Source organism: Pseudophryne corroboree, unplaced genomic scaffold, assembly GCF_028390025.1.
Source record: "Pseudophryne corroboree isolate aPseCor3 unplaced genomic scaffold, aPseCor3.hap2 scaffold_251, whole genome shotgun sequence".
NCBI lineage: Eukaryota > Metazoa > Chordata > Amphibia > Anura > Myobatrachidae > Pseudophryne > Pseudophryne corroboree.
In genome coordinates this window covers 428,827-445,568 of record NW_026969167.1, presented here as the reverse complement: position 1 = coordinate 445,568, position 16,742 = coordinate 428,827, and the positions used below count along the sequence as shown (strand labels likewise).

Here is a 16,742-nt window from a genome sequence, read left to right as displayed (position 1 = left end):
GGGCTATAACGTGTAGATGAAGCACTAACAGGAGGCTTTAAAATTTTCATTCTAGTGTCTTTCGTTTGGGAGAAAAATGCAAAGGTACAGTACAGCTTTTCCTTGCCGATATCTCTCTTTTGCAAAGAGATAGGCATTGGAAAATTCAGGGCTATAACGTGTAGATGAAGCACTAACAGGAGGCTTTAAAATTTTCATTCTAGTGTCTTTCGTTTGGGAGAAAAATGCAAAGGTATAATACAGCATTTCCTTGCCGATATCTCTCTTTTGCAAAGAGATAGGCATTGGAAAATTCAGGGCTATAACGTGTAGATGAAGCACTAACAGGAGGCTTTAAAATTTTCATTCTAGTGTCTTTCGTTTGGGAGAAAAATGCAAAGGTACAATACAGCTTTTCCTTGCCGATATCTCTCTTTTGCAAAGAGATAGGAATTGGAAAATTCAGGGCTATAACGTGTAGATGAAGCACTAACAGGAGGCTTTAAAATTTTCATTCTAGTGTCCTTCGTTTGGGAGAAAAATGCAAAGGTACAATACAGCTTTTCCTTGCCGATATCTCTCTTTTGCAAAGAGATAGGCATTGGAAAATTCAGGGCTATAACGTGTAGATGAAGCATTAACAGTAGGCTTTAAAATTTTCATTCTAGTGTCTTTCGTTTGGGAGAAAAATGCAAAGGTACAATACAGCTTTTCCTTGCCAATATCTCTCTTTTGCAAAGAGCTAGGCATTGGAAAATTCAGGGCTATAACGTGTAGATGAAGCACTAACAGGAGGCTTTAAAATTTTCATTCTAGTGTCTTTCGTTTAGGAGAAAAATGCAAAGGTACAATACAGTTTTTCCTTGCCAATATATCTCTTTTGCAAAGAGATAGGCATTGGAAAATTCAGGGCTATAACGTGCAGATGAAGCACTAACAGGAGGCTTTAAAATTTTCATTCTAGTGTCCTTCGTTTGGGAGAAAAATGCAAAGGTACAATACAGCTTTTCCTTGCCAATATCTCTCTTTTGCAAAGAGCTAGGCATTGGAAAATTCAGGGCTATACCGTGTAGATGAAGCACTAACAGGAGGCTTTTAAATTTTCATTCTAGTGTCCTTCGTTTGGGAGAAAAATGCAAAGGTACAATACAGCTTTTCCTTGCCGATATCTCTCTTTTGCAAAGAGATAGGCATTGGAAAATTCAGGGCTATAACGTGTAGATGAAGCCCTAACAGGAGGCTTTAAAATTTTCATTCTAGTGTCTTTCGTTTGGGAGAAAAATGCAAAGGTACAATACAGCTTTTCCTTGCCGATATCTCTCTTTTGCAAAGAGATAGGCATTGGAAAATTCAGGGCTATAACGTGTAGATGAAGCACTAACAGGAGGCTTTAAAATTTTCATTCTAGTGTCTTTCGTTTGGGAGAAAAATGCAAAGGTACAATACAGCTTTTCCTTGCCGATATCTCTCTTTTGCAAAGAGATAGGCATTGGAAAATTCAGGGCTATAACGTGTAGATGAAGCACTAACAGGAGGCTTTAAAATTTTCATTCTAGTGTCTTTCGTTTGGGAGAAAAATGCAAAAGTACAATGCTGCTTTTCCTTGCCGATATCTCTCTTTTGCAAAGAGATAGGCATTTGAAAATGCAGGGCTATAACGTGTAGATGAAGCACTAACAGGAGGCTTTAAAATTTTCATTCTAGTGTCTTTCGTTTGAGAGAAAAAATGCAAAGGTACAATACAGCTTTTCCTTGCCAATATCTCTCTTTTGCAAAGAGCTAGGCATTGGAAAATTCAGGGCTATACCGTGTAGATGAAGCACTAACAGGAGGCTTTTAAATTTTCATTCTAGTGTCCTTCGTTTGGGAGAAAAATGCAAAGGTACAATACAGTTTTTCCTTGCCGATATCTCTCTTTGGCAAAGAGATAGGCATTGGAAAATTAAGGGCTATAACGTGTAGATGAAGCACTAACAGGAGGCTTTAAAATTTTCATTCTAGTGTCTTTCGTTTGGGAGAAAAATGCAAAGGTACAATACAGTTTTTCCTTGCCGATATCTCTCTTTGGCAAAGAGATAGGCATTGGAAAATTCAGGGCTATAACGCGTAGATGAAGCACTAACAGGAGGCTTTAAAATTTTCATTCTAGTGTCTTTCGTTTGGGAGAAAAATGCAAAGGTACAATACAGCTTTTCCTTGCCAATATCTCTCTTTTGCAAAGAGCTAGGCATTGGAAAATGCAGGGCTATAACGTGTAGATGAAGCACTAACAGGAGGCTTTAAAATTTTCATTCTAGTGTCTTTCGTTTGGGAGAAAAATGCAAAGGTACAATACAGTTTTTCCTTGCCGATATCTCTCTTTGGCAAAGAGATAGGCATTGGAAAATTCAGGGCTATAACGCGTAGATGAAGCACTAACAGGAGGCTTTAAAATTTTCATTCTAGTGTCTTTCGTTTGGGAGAAAAATGCAAAAGTACAATGCAGCTTTTCCTTGCCGATATCTCTCTTTTGCAAAGAGATAGCAATTGGAAAATGCAGGGCTATAACGTGTAGATGAAGCACTAACAGGAGGCTTTAAAATTTTCATTCTAGTGTCTTTCGTTTGGGAGAAAAATGCAAAGGTACAATACAGATTTTCCTTGCCGATATCTCTCTTTTGCAAAGAGCTAGGCATTGGAAAATTCAGGGCTATAACGTGTAGATGAAGCACTAACAGGAGGCTTTAAAATTTTCATTCTAGTGTCCTTCGTTTGGGAGAAAAATGCAAAGGTACAATACAGCTTTTCCTTGCCAATATCTCTCTTTTGCAAAGAGCTAGGCATTGGAAAATTCAGGGCTATACCGTGTAGATGAAGCACTAATAGGAGGCTTTTAAATTTTCATTCTAGTGTCCTTCGTTTGGGAGAAAAATGCAAAGGTACAATACAGCTTTTCCTTGCCGATATCTCTCTTTTGCAAAGAGATAGGCATTGGAAAATTCAGGGCTATAACGTGTAGATGAAGCACTAACAGGAGGCTTTAAAATTTTCATTCTAGTGTCTTTCGTTTGGGAGAAAAATGCAAAGGTACAATACAGCTTTTCCTTGCCGATATCTCTCTTTTGCAAAGAGCTAGGCATTGGAAAATTCAGGGCTATAACGTGTAGATGAAGCACTAACAGGAGGCTTTAAAATTTTAATTCTAGTGTCTTTCGTTTGGGAGAAAAATGCAAAGGTACAATACAGCTTTTCCTTGCCAATATCTCTCTTTTGCAAAGAGCTAGGCATTGGAAAATTCAGGGCTATACCGTGTAGATGAAGCACTAACAGGAGGCTTTTAAATTTTCATTCTAGTGTCCTTCGTTTGGGAGAAAAATGCAAAGGTACAATACAGCTTTTCCTTGCCGATATCTTTCTTTTGCAAAGAGATAGGCATTGGAAAATTCAGGGCTATAACGTGTAGATGAAGCACTAACAGGAGGCTTTAAAATTTTAATTCTAGTGTCTTTCGTTTGGGAGAAAAATGCAAAGGTACAATACAGTTTTTCCTTGCCGATATCTCTCTTTGGCAAAGAGATAGGCATTGGAAAATTCAGGGCTATAACGTGTAGATGAAGCACTAACAGGAGGCTTTAAAATTTTCATTCTAGTGTCTTTCGTTTGGGAGAAAAATGCAAAGGTACAATACAGTTTTTCCTTGCCGATATCTCTATTTGGCAAAGAGATAGGCATTGGAAAATTCAGGGCTATAACGCGTAGATGAAGCACTAACAGGAGGCTTTAAAATTTTCATTCTAGTGTCTTTCGTTTGGGAGAAAAATGCAAAGGTACAATACAGCTTTTCCTTGCCAATATCTCTCTTTTGCAAAGAGCTAGGCATTGGAAAATGCAGGGCTATAACGTGTAGATGAAGCACTAACAGGAGGCTTTAAAATTTTCATTCTAGTGTCTTTCGTTTGGGAGAAAAATGCAAAAGTACAATGCAGCTTTTCCTTGCCGATATCTCTCTTTTGCAAAGAGATAGGCATTGGAAAATGCAGGGCTATAACGTGTAGATGAAGCACTAACAGGAGGCTTTAAAATTTTCATTCTAGTGTCTTTCGTTTGGGAGAAAAATGCAAAGGTACAATACAGCATTTCCTTGCCGATATCTCTCTTTTGCACTGCTTGGATGACATCACCGTATGCAAATCCGTCTTCTGCAGAACTTCCCCCAGGAATGCTTGCACTAGTTGTTGCATTTGGTTTGTTGTTTGGGGGTGCTTCAGTATTAGGCAGCCTTCTGCCCTCCCATGTTCATCTGAAAATATGTGTTCTCCCTGCAGTTGTTATCCCCAGATGAGAGTTCCCTTGTGCTGCCTCAGTTGAATCTCCTTTACTTGACAGAGATGTGCATGAGCAGCGGCCCTCCCCAGCCCTATTCCAAATCATACTTATTTTGCATAGGAGATACCATGGTCATGAAGATTGTTCTCCCAGGGTGAGGTTCATTCATTGCATTTTGGGTATGCTGACCCTTGTGATTTCCCCAAATGTGGGAAACTTGACTGCATTATTTGTGGTAGTGGGGGACTGTGTTTGTGCTTTCCTCTGGTCAGCTCTGGTAAAAGTCAGATTTCTTTGTCTCAGATTTTCCTCTAGCCTTGTTCTTCTTTCGAGAGTTCCCTTGTGCTGCCTCAGTTGGATCTCCTTCACTTTACAGGGGGGTACCCGAGCAGCGACCCTCCCCAGCTCTAGCCCAACTCCTACTTACCTGCCAGGTGAGATACTATGATCATGAAGGTGCTTCTCCCAGGGCAAGGCTCACCCATTGCTCTGGGTGTGCTGCTCCTGCGATTTCCCCAAATGTGGGAAACTTGACTGCATAATTTGTGTTTCCCCTGGTCGGCTCTCGTATAATTCAGATCTCTTTGTCTCAGGTCTCTCTCCAGCCTAGTTTGCTGTCTGTTTCCACTTCTCTTTTCTTGAGCCGCTCCCTTCTATGCCCTTGCGCACTATCCTGACTTCTCCTCCTGTCTGCTTACTTTGTGCCTTCCAACGCACAATGCGAACTACAGGTAGTGCTGCAGGGCCCACACCCTTTTACTTGCCTTACAGAGCAGCTCTGGAGCTGTTACAGTGCCCAGCTGCTGCAAGAAATCAGCTTGAATGCTTCAGGGGCTGGGGCATAGCCAACATGAGCCCCACACCAAAGGAGGGTGGAGGTGTTTAATGCAAACTAGGGGTCAGCCAAGCGCCGCAAAAGGCCACCATGCCCTGCACGCCCCTTTTCTCTTTTCATATGCAGACGAGGGTTGAAGCCAACTTTGACCCACTGCTTGGATGACATCACCATATGCAAATCCATCTGCGGCAGGCCTTCCCCCAGGAATGCTTGCACTAGTTGTTGCATTTGGTTTGTTGTTTGGGGGTGCTTCAGTATTAGGCAGCCTTCTGCCCTCCCATGTTCATCTGAAAATATATGTTCTCCCTGCAGTTGTTGTCCCCAGATGAGAGTTCCCTTGTGTTGCCTCAGTTAAATCTCCTTTACTTGACAGAGATGTGCATGAGCAGCGGCCCTCCCCAGCCCTATTCCAAATCATACTTATTTTGCATAGGAGATACCATGGTCATGAAGATTTTTCTCCCAGGGTGAGGTTTATTCATTGCATTTTGGGTATGCTGACCCCTGTGATTTCCCCAAATGTGGGAAACTTGACTGCATTATTTGTGGTAGTGGGAGGCTGTGTTTGTGATTTCTTCTGGTCAGCTCTGGTAAAAGTCAGATTTCTTTGTCTCAGATTTTCCTTTAGCCTTGTTCTTCTTTCGAGAGTTCCCTTGTGCTGCCTCAGTTGGATCTCCTTCACTTTACAGGGGGGTACCCGAGCAGCGACCCTCCCCAGCTCTAGCCCAACTCCTACTTACCTGCCAGGTGAGATACTATGATCATGAAGGTGCTTCTCCCAGGGCAAGGCTCACCCATTGTACTCTGGGTGTGCTGCTCCTGCGATTTCCCCAAATGTGGGAAACTTGACTGCATAATTTGTGTTTCCCCTGGTCGGCTCTCGTATAATTCAGATCTCTTTGTCTCAGGTCTCTCTCCAGCCTAGTTTGCTGTCTGTTTCCACTTCTCTTTTCTTCAGCCGCTCCCTTCTATACCCTTGTGCACTATCCTGACTTCTCCTCCCGTCTGCTTACTTTGTGCCTTCCAATGCACAATGCAAACTACAGGTAGTGCTGCAGGGCCCACACCCTTTTACTTGCCTTACAGAGCAGCTCTGGAGCTGTTACAGTGGCCAGCTGCTGCAAGAAATCAGCTTGAATGCTTCAGGGGCTGGGGCATAGCCAACATGAGCCCCACACCGAAGGAGGGTGGAGGTGTTTAATGCAAACTAGGGGTCAGTCAAGCGCCGCAAAAGGCCACCATGCCCTGCACGCCCCTTTTCTGTTTTCATATGCAGACGAGGGTTGAAGCCACCTTTGACCAACTGCTTGGATGACATCACCACAAATCCATCTGCGGCAGGCCTTCCCCCAGGAATGCTTGCACTAGTTGTTGCATTTGGTTTGTTGTTTGGGGGTGCTTCAGTATTAGGCAGCCTTCTGCTCCACCCTCCTTTGGTGTGGGGCTCATGTTGGCCATGTCCCATCCCCTGAAGCATTCAAGCAGATTTCTTGCAGCAGCTGGGCACTGTAACAGCTCCAGAGACGCTCTGTAAGGCAAGTAAAAGGGTGTGGGCCCTGCAGCACTACCTGTAGTTTGCATTGTGCATTGGAAGGCACAAAGTAAGCAGACGGGAGGAGAAGTCAGGATAGTGCACGGGAGGGAGCGGCTGAAGAAAAGAGAAGTGGAAACAGACAGCAAACTAGGCTGGAGAGAGATCTGAGACAAAGATATCTGAATTATACGAGAGCCGACCAGGGGAAACACAAATTATGCAGTCAAGTTTCCCACATTTGGGGAAATCGCAGGGGCAGCACACCCAGAGTGCAATGGGTGAGCCTTGCCCTGGGAGAAGCACCTTCATGATCATAGTATCTCACCTGGCAGGTAAGTAGGAGTTGGGCTAGAGCTGGGGAGGGTCGCTGCTCGGGCACCCCCCTGTTAAGTGAAGGAGATCCAACTGAGGCAGCACAAGGGAACTCTCGAAAGAAGAACAAGGCTAAAGGAAAATCTGAAACAAAGAAATCTGACTTTTACCAGAGCTGACCAGAAGAAATCACAAACACAGCCTCCCACTACCACAAATAATGCAGTCGAGTTTCCCACATTTGGGGAAATCACAGGGGTCAGCATACCCAAAATGCAATGAATGAACCTCACCCTGGGAGAAAAATCTTCATGACCATGGTATCTCCTATGCAAAATAAGTATGATTTGGAATAGGGCTGGGGAGGGCCGCTGCTCATGCACATCTCTGTCAAGTAAAGGAGATTCAACTGAGGCAGCACAAGGGAACTCTCATCTTGGGACAACAACTGCAGGGAGAACATATATTTTCAGATGAACATGGGAGGGCAGAAGGCTGCCTAATACTGAAGCACCCCCAAACAACAAACCAAATGCAACAACTAGTGCAAGCATTCCTGGGGGAAGGCCTGCCGCAGATGGATTTGCATATGGTGATGTCATCCAAGCAGTTGGTCAAAGTTGGCTTCAACCCTCGTCTGCATATGAAAAGAGAAAAGGGGCGTGCAGGGCATGGTGGCCTTTTGCGGCGCTTGGCTGACCCCTAGTTTGCATTAAACACCTCCACCCTCCTTTGGTGTGGGGCTCATGTTGGCTATGCCCCAGCCCCTGAAGCATTCAAGCTGAATTCTTGCAGCAGCTGGGCACTGTAACAGCTCCAGAGCTGCTCTGTAAGGCAAGTAAAAGGGTGTGGGCCCTGCAGCACTACCTGTAGTTCGCAGATGGATTTGCCGCCATAGAATGCGCCTGCTGAATCGTGTTACAGATCCAGAGAGCAATAGTCTGCTTTGAAGCAGGGGTGCCAATCTTGTTGGCTGCATACAGGACAAACAGTGCTTCTGTTTTTCTGACTCTAGCCGTTCTGGCCACGTAAATTTTCAAAGCCCTGACCACATCAAGGGACTCGGAATCCTCCAAGTCACGCGTAGCCACAGGCATCACAATAGGTTGGTTCATATGAAAGGATGATTCCACTTTTAGCAGGAATTGAGGACGGGTCTGCAATTCCGCTGCCACCGCGCTACAACCCCGGCCGACGCAATTGCCGGTCTGAGTAAGGTACCAGAATGTGTGTAAATGGACTTTAGGGTAACCTCCTGCTTGCGGTCAGCAGGGTCCCTGATGGTAGCCGTATCCTGGGATGGCAGCGCTACCTTTTTGGATAAGCGTGTCAATGCTTTATCCACCCTAGGGGAGGATTCCCACCGTATCCTGTCCATTGGCGGGAAAGGATACGCCATAAGAATCCTTTTGGGAATCTGCAGCTTTTTGTCTGGAGATTCCCAAGCTTTTTCACATAATTCGTTCAACTCATGTGAGGGGGGAAAGGTTATCTCAGGTTTCTTTCCCTTATACATGTGTACCCTCGTGTCAGGGACAGGGGACTCTGTGATGTGCAAAACATCTTTTAGTGCAATAATCATATATCGAATACATTTAGCCAATTTTGGCTGTAACTTTGCATCATCGTAGTCGACACTGGAGTCAGAATCCGTGTCGGTATCTGTGTCAACTATTTGGGATAGTGGGCGCTTTTGAGACCCCGAAGGTCCCTGCGACATAGGGACAGGCATGGGTTGACTCCCTGACTGTTCCCTAGCTTCAGCTTTGTCTAATCTCTTGTGTAATAAGTTTACATTAGCACTTAAAACATTCCACATATCCATCCAGTCAGGTGTCGGCGTTGTCGATGGAGACACCACATTAATTTGCTCCTGCTCCTCTCTAGGAGAGCCTTCTACCTCAGACATGTCGACACACGTGTACCGACACACCATACACTCAGGGAATCCTCTTATCTGAGGACAGTTCCCCAACAAGGCCCTTTGGAGAGACAGAGAGAGAGAGTATGCCAGCACACACCCCAGCGCTATATGAACCAGGAAAAAAACACAATAATTTTATGTTTACCCAGTAGCGCTGTATTTCCATATATATATGCGCCTAATTATGTGCCCCCCTCTTCTTTAAGACCCTCTTTCTACCGTGGTATAAGCAGGGGAGAGTCCGTGGAGCTTCCCCTCAGCGGTGCTGTGGAGAAAATGGCGCTGGTGAGTGCTGAGGGAGAAGCCCCACCCCCTCAGCGACGGGCTTCTGTCCCGCTCAAATATAGTAAAAAAAAGGCGGGGGCTCTTATATATATATACAGTGCCTAGCTGCATATATATTTATTTTGCCAAAGAGAGGTCTATATTGCTGCCCAGGGCGTCCCCCCTGCGCCCTTCACCCTTACACTGACTGCCGTGTGAGAGGTGTATGGGAGCAATGGAGCACAGCTTTACTGCTGTGCGTTACCTCAGTGAAGATCATGAAGTCTTCCGCCGCCTCTGAAGTCTTCTTTTCTTCTCATACTCACCCGGCTTCTATCTTCCGGCTCTGCGAGGGGGACGGCGGCGCGGCGCTGGGACGGACGGCGAGGGTGAGACCTGCGTACCGATCCCTCTGGAGCTAATGCTGTACAGTAGCCTAAGAAGCAGAGCCTATCAACTCACAGAAGTAGGTGTGCATCTCTCCCCTCCGCCCCTCGATGCAGGGAGTCTGTTGCCAGCAGGCTCCCTGAAAATAAAAAAATCTAACAAATATACTTTCTGTCAGGAAACTCAGGAGAGCTCCCTGAAAAGCACCCAGTCTCCTCTGGGCACAGTAGTAAACTGAGGTCTGGAGGAGGGGCATAGAGGGAGGAGCCAGTGCACACCCAGATCTAAAGTCTTTCTTAAAGTGCCCATGTCTCCTGCGGAGCCCGTCTATCCCCCATGGTCCTTACGGAGTCCCCAGCATCCTCTAGGACGTAAGAGAAAAATTATGCTGGCAGAAAAATCCAATTGAGTGATTAAACAGCTCCAGAGCTGCTCTGTAAGGCAAGTAAAAGGGTGTGGGCCCTGCAGCACTACCTGTAGTTTGCATTGTGCATTGGAAGCCTAGTTTGCTGTCTGTTTCCACTTCTTTTTTCTTGAGCCCCTCCCGTCTATACCCTTGTGCACTATCCTGACTTCTCTTCCCGTCTGCTTACTTTGTGCCTTCCAAAGCACAATGCAAACTACAGTTAGTGCTGCAGGGCCCACACCCTTTTACTTGCCTTACAGAGCAGCTCTTGAGCTGTTACAGTGCCCAGCTGCTGCAAGAAATCAGCGTGAATGCTTCAGGGGCTGGGGCATGGCCAACATGAGCCCCACACCGAAGGAGGGTGGGGGTGTTTAATGCGAACTAGGGGTCTCGCACAATGCGAACTACAGGTAGTGCTGCAGGGCCCACACCCTTTTACTTGCCTTACAGAGCAGCTCTGGAGCTGTTACAGTGCCCAGCTGCTGCAAGAAATGTGAACTAGGGGTCATCCAAGTGCCGCAAAAGGCCGCCATGCCCTGCACGCCCCTTTTCTCTTTTCATATGCAGACGAGGGTTGAAGCCAACTTTGACCCACTGCTTGGATGACATCGCCATATGCAAATCCATCTGCTGCAGGCCTTCCCCCAGGAATGCTTGCACTAGTTGTTGCATTTGGTTTGTTGTTTGGGGGTGCTTCAGTATTAGGCAGCCTTCTGCCCTCCCATGTTCATCTGAAAATATGTGTTCTCCCTGCAGTTGTTGTCCCCAGATGAGAGTTCCCTTGTGCTGCCTCAGTTGAATCTCCTTTACTTGACAGAGATGTGCCTGAGCAGCGGCCCTCCCCAGCCCTATCCCAAATCATACTTATTTTGCATAGGAGATACCATGGTCATGAAGACTGTTCTCCCAGGGAGCGGTTCATTCATTGCATTCTGGGTATGCTGACCCCTGTGATTTCCCCAAATGTGGGAAACTCGACTGCATTATTTAATGCGAACTAGGGGTCATCCAAGCACCGCAAAAGGCCGCCATGCCCTGCATACCCCTTTTCTCTTTTCATAAGCAGACGAGGTTTGAAGCCAACTTTGACCCACTGCTTGGATGACATCACTTGCTGCCTTTCCAATGAAGCAAGTTTAATTTAATAATAGGTGAAAAACCATCCCTACAAAGGTGTTAATCAGATACTTGGCTTTGTGGACACTTTTCAGAGCACAAATTTGTTAGCATAAAATAAAGCCAGAAAATGAAGAGCTGTTTAATCACTCAATTGGATTTTTCTGCCAGCATATTTCTTTTTCTCTGCAACCCACTGCTAAATTGTGCTTCCTAGCTGTTTTTATAAAATCACTGAATCAAATCTAACTCTGATTACATCAGAGAAGGCCAGGTACCCTACACCATAACAGGGGGTTTGAAATTTTGACTTGTCTACTTAAAGATCACCAAAATCTGATAACAAGGTCAATTAAGTCTCTGGGTGGGATTGAACCACCAACCTTTTGGTTAATAGCCTTACACACTAACTGATTGCGCCACAGCAACACTTTGCAAAAGTCCATACTGACAAAGGCTAATAAGCATTCATCTAGAACGATTCCTAGAAACATTTTAAAAAGTCAATAATGTGGAGAGTTTTTGTAAGATGTTTCTTCCATCAACCAATGAAGAAACACATTGGTACTTTCCCATGATGAGTGAGTGCTTCAGGATCTTTTGCACTTACATGTGCAGCAGAGTACTGTAATGGAAGTGCTGGGTCCATAACCCAGAGGTAGGCAGATTGAAACTATCCTCTGCTATATGCATTTTTTTTTGTTAATTAAAGTAATCCAAAACTGGGATTGATATTTTTGCTCTTTTATTTTTACTTAAAGTACAATAACTTTTACCATTTTAATTTGTTTTAATAGTATATTGACAGTATTGTTTTCTTTCAAAAATCCAATTAATTTTCTTTACCCGATTATTAAAATGGTAATTGACAAAAACAAACTACATTGTCACCAGAAGAGCAATACAAAATGTACAAGTGATATATTAAAATCATCTTTCCAGCTTGAATTTCAATGATGCATTGGGGCAACGATTTTGTGAGAAACATCTTCACCCTTAAATAAAGATTTTCTTAATTCCTTACCTGTGTGCTAATTAGATATCACCTTGTTTTCATATTAAACAGACTTCCACATGAGAAAACAGCAAAGATGCAGTGGCGTTAATGTTTCCTGGTGTCAACCTGTATTATTTCCGTAGATATTGAAATGAGGATGCATCTTGCTGCCTTTCCAATGAAGCAAGTTTAATTTAGTAATAGGTGAAAAACCATCCCTACAAAGATGTTAATCAGATACTTGGCTTTGTGGACACTTTTCTGAGAACAAATTTGTTATCATAAAAATAAAGCCAGAAAATGAAGAGATGTTTAATCACTCAATTGGATTTTTCTGCCAGCATTTTTCTTTTTCTCTGCAACCCACTGCTAAATTGTGCTTCCTACCTGTTTTTTTTATAAAATCACTTAATCAAATCTAACTCTGATTACATCAGAGAAGGCCAGGTACCCTACACCATAAGAGGGGGTTTGCAATTTTGACTTGTCTACTTAAATATCACCAAAATCTGATCACAAGGTCAATTACGTCCCTGGGTGGGATTGAACCACCAACCTTTTGATAAATAGCTGAACACACTAACCGATTGCGCCACAGAGACACTTTGCAGAAAATACATACTGACAAAGACTAATAAGCATTCATCTAGAACGTTTCCTAGAAAAACTTTAAAAAGTCAATAATCTGGAGAGTTTTTGTAAGATGTTTCTTCCAGCAACCAATGAAGAAACACATTGGTACTTTCGCATGATGAGTGAGTGCTTCAGGATCTCTTGCACTTACATGTGCAGCAGAGTACTGCAATGGAAGCATGCTGGGCCCATAACCCAGAGGTAGGCATTGAAATGAGGATGCATCTTGCTGCCTTTCCAATGAAGCAAGTTTAATTTAGTAATAGGTGAAAAACCATCCCTACAAATATGTTAATCAGATACTTGGCTTTGTGGACACTTTTCAGAGAACAAATTTGTTATCATAAAAATAAAGCCAGAAAATGAAGAGCTGTTTAATCACTCAATTGGATTTTTCTGCCAGCATTTTTCTTTTTCTCTGCAACCCACTGCTAAATTGTGCTTCCTAGCTGTTTTTTTATAAAATCACTTAATCAAATCTAACTCTGATTACATCAGAGAAGGCCAGGTACCCTACACCATAAGAGGGGGTTTGCAATTTTGACTTGTCTACTTAAATATCACCAAAATCTGATCACAAGGTCAATTACGTCCCTGGGTGGGATTGAACCACCAACCTTTTGATTAATAGCTGAACACACTAACCGATTGCGCCACAGAGACACTTTGCAAAAAGTACATACTGACAAAGACTAATAAGCATTCATCTAGAACGTTTCCTAGAAAAACTTTAAAAAGTCAATAATCTGGAGAGTTTTTGTAAGATGTTTCTTCCAGCAACCAATGAAGAAACACATTGGTACTTTCGCATGATGAGTGAGTGCTTCAGGATCTCTTGCACTTACATGTGTAGCAGAGTACTGCACTGGAAGCATGCTGGGCCCATAACCCAGAGGTAGGCAGATTGAAACTATCCTTTGCTATATGCATTTTTTTTTGTTCATTAAAGTAATCCAAAACTGGGATTGATATTTTAGCTTTTATTTTTACTTAAAGTACAATAACTTTTACCATTTTAATTTGTTTTAATAGTATATTGACAGTATTGTTTTCTTTCAAAAATCCAATTAATTTTCTTTACCCGATTATTAAAATGGTAATTGACAAAAACAAACTACATTGTCACCAGAAGAGCAATACAAAATGTACAAGTGATATATTAAAATCATCTTTCCAGCTTGAATTTCAATGATGCATTGGGGCAACGATTTTGTGAGAAACATCTTCACCCTTAAATAAAGATTTTCTTAATTCCTTACCTGTGTGCTAATTAGATATCACCTTGTTTTCACATTAAACAGACTTCCATATGAGAAAACAGCAAAGATGCAGTGGCTTGGATTTTTGAAAGAAAACAATACTGTCAATATACTATTAAAACAAATTAAAATGGTAAAAGTTATTGTACTTTAAGTAAAAATAAAAGCTAAAATATCAATCCCAGTTATGAATTACTTTAATGTACAAAAAAATAATGCATATAGCAAAGGATAGTTTCAATAAGATGCATCCTCATTTCAATATCTACGGAAATAATACAGGTTGACACCAGGAAACATTAACGCCACTGCATCTTTGCTGTTTTCTCATGTGGAAGTCTGTTTAATGTGAAAACAAGGTGATATCTAATTAGCACACAGGTAAGGAATTAAGAAAATCTTTATTTAAGGGTGAAGATGTTTCTCACAAAATCGTTGCCCCAATGCATCATTGAAATTCAAGCTGGAAAGATGATTTTAATATATCACTTGTACATTTTGTATTGCTCTTCTGGTGACAATGTAGTTTGTTTTTGTCAATTACCATTTTAATAATCGGGTAAAGAAAATTAATTGGATTTTTGAAAGAAAACAATACTGTCAATATACTATTAAAACAAATTAAAATGGTAAAAGTTATTGTACTTTAAGTAAAAATAAAAGAGCAAAAATATCAATCCCAGTTTTGGATTACTTTAATTAACAAAAAAAATGCATATAGCAGAGGATAGTTTCAATCTGCCTACCTCTGGGTTATGGACCCAGCATGCTTCCATTACAGTACTCTGCTGCACATGTAAGTGCAAGAGATCCTGAAGCACTCACTCATCATGGGAAAGTACCAATGTGTTTCTTCATTGGTTGATGGAAGAAACATCTTACAAAAACTCTCCACATTATTGACTTTTTAAAATGTTTCTAGGAATCGTTCTAGATGAATGCTTATTAGCCTTTGTCAGTATATAGTTTTGCAAAGTGTCGCTGTGGCGCAATCAGTTAGTGTGTAAGGCTATTAACCAAAAGGTTGGTGGTTCAATCCCACCCAGGGACTTAATTGACCTTGTTATCAGATTTTGGTGATCTTTAAGTAGACAAGTCAAAATTTCAAACCCCCTGTTATGGTGTAGGGTACCTGGCCTTCTCTGATGTAATCAGAGTTAGATTTGATTCAGTGATTTTATAAAAACAGCTAGGAAGCACAATTTAGCAGTGGGTTGCAGAGAAAAAGAAATATGCTGGCAGAAAAATCCAATTGAGTGATTAAACAGCTCTTCATTTTCTGGCTTTATTTTTATGCTAACTAATTTGTTCTCTGAAAAGTGTCCACAAAGCCAAGTATCTGATTAACATATTTGTAGTGATGGTTTTTCACCTATTACTAAATTAAACTTGCTTCATTGGAAAGGCAGCAAGATGCATCCTCATTTCAATATCTACTGAAATAATACAGGTTGACACCAGGAAACATTAACGCCACTGCATCCTTGCTGCTTTCTCATGTGGAAGTCTGTTTAATGTGAAAACAAGGTGATATCTAATTAGCACACAGGTAAGGAATTAAGAAAATCTTTATTTAAGGGTGAAGATGTTTCTCACAAAATCGTTGCCCCAATGCATCATTGAAATTCAAGCTGGAAAGATGATTTTAATATATCACTTGTACATTTTGTATTGCTCTTCTGGTGACAATGTAGTTTGTTTTTGTCAATTACCATTTTAATACTCGGGTAAAGAAAATTAATTGGATTTTTGAAAGAAAACAATACTGTCAATATACTATTAAAACAAATTAAAATGGTAAAAGTTATTGTACTTTAAGTAAAAATAAAAGCTAAAATATCAATCCCAGTTTTGGATTACTTTAATGAACAAAAAAAAAATGCATATAGCAAAGGATAGTTTCAATCTGCCTACCTCTGGGTTATGGGCCCAGCATGCTTCCAGTGCAGTACTCTGCTGCACATGTAAGTGCAAGAGATCCTGAAGCACTCACTCATCATGCGAAAGTACCAATGTGTTTCTTCATTGGTTGCTGGAAGAAACATCTTACAAAAACTCTCCAGATTATTGACTTTTTAAAGTTTTTCTAGGAAACGTTCTAGATGAATGCTTATTAGTCTTTGTCAGTATGTACTTTTTGCAAAGTGTCTCTGTGGCGCAATCGGTTAGTGTGTTCAGCTATTAATCAAAAGGTTGGTGGTTCAATCCCACCCAGGGATGTAATTGACCTTGTGATCAGATTTTGGTGATATTTAAGTAGACAAGTCAAAATTTCGAAAACCCCTGTTATGGTGTAGGGTACCTGGCCTTCTCTGATGTAATCAGAGTTAGATTTGATTCAGTGATTTTATAAAAACAGCTAGGAAGCACAATTTAGCAGTGGGTTGCAGAGAAAAAGAAATATGCTGGCAAAAAAATCCAATTGACTGATTAAACAGCTCTTCATTTTCTGGCTTTATTTTTATGCTAACAAATTTGTTCTCTGAAAAGTGTCCACAAAGCCAAGTATCTGATTAACATCTTTGTAGGGATGGTTTTTCACCTATTACTAAATTAAACTTGCTTCATTGGAAAGGCAGCAAGATGCATCCTCATTTCAATATCTACTGAAATAATACAGGTTGACACCAGGAAACATTAACGCCACTGCATCCTTGCTGCTTTCTCATGTGGAAGTCTGTTTAATGTGAAAACAAGGTGATATCTAATTAGCACACAGGTAAGGAATTAAGAAAATCTTTATTTAAGGGTGAAGATGTTTCTCACAAAATCGTTGCCCCAATGCATC

General features: G+C 41.9%; 6 non-coding genes and 1 pseudogene across 6 annotated transcripts; 5 read left to right on the top strand and 2 right to left on the bottom strand.

Annotated features, from left to right (window-relative positions):
* Positions 1 to 4,387: 4,387 nt before the first annotated feature.
* LOC135011731 (U1 spliceosomal RNA) lies at positions 4,388 to 4,551 on the top strand. The gene has a single exon (XR_010210777.1). It is a non-coding gene; the product is annotated as a U1 spliceosomal RNA (small nuclear RNA).
* A 152-nt stretch (positions 4,552 to 4,703) lies between these two features.
* On the top strand, positions 4,704 to 4,864 carry LOC135011990 (U1 spliceosomal RNA). Its single transcript, XR_010211012.1, has one exon. It is a non-coding gene; the product is annotated as a U1 spliceosomal RNA (small nuclear RNA).
* A 674-nt stretch (positions 4,865 to 5,538) lies between these two features.
* Positions 5,539 to 5,702, top strand: LOC135011783 (U1 spliceosomal RNA). Its single transcript, XR_010210828.1, has one exon. It is a non-coding gene; the product is annotated as a U1 spliceosomal RNA (small nuclear RNA).
* A 152-nt stretch (positions 5,703 to 5,854) lies between these two features.
* Positions 5,855 to 6,017, top strand: LOC135011901 (U1 spliceosomal RNA). Its single transcript, XR_010210936.1, has one exon. It is a non-coding gene; the product is annotated as a U1 spliceosomal RNA (small nuclear RNA).
* Positions 6,018 to 6,833: 816 nt separating this feature from the next.
* LOC135011861 (U1 spliceosomal RNA) lies at positions 6,834 to 6,996 on the bottom strand. Its single transcript, XR_010210901.1, has one exon. It is a non-coding gene; the product is annotated as a U1 spliceosomal RNA (small nuclear RNA).
* Positions 6,997 to 7,148: 152 nt separating this feature from the next.
* LOC135011787 (U1 spliceosomal RNA) lies at positions 7,149 to 7,312 on the bottom strand. Its single transcript, XR_010210832.1, has one exon. It is a non-coding gene; the product is annotated as a U1 spliceosomal RNA (small nuclear RNA).
* A 3,497-nt stretch (positions 7,313 to 10,809) lies between these two features.
* LOC135012015 (U1 spliceosomal RNA) lies at positions 10,810 to 10,988 on the top strand (annotated as a pseudogene).
* Positions 10,989 to 16,742: the final 5,754 nt, after the last annotated feature.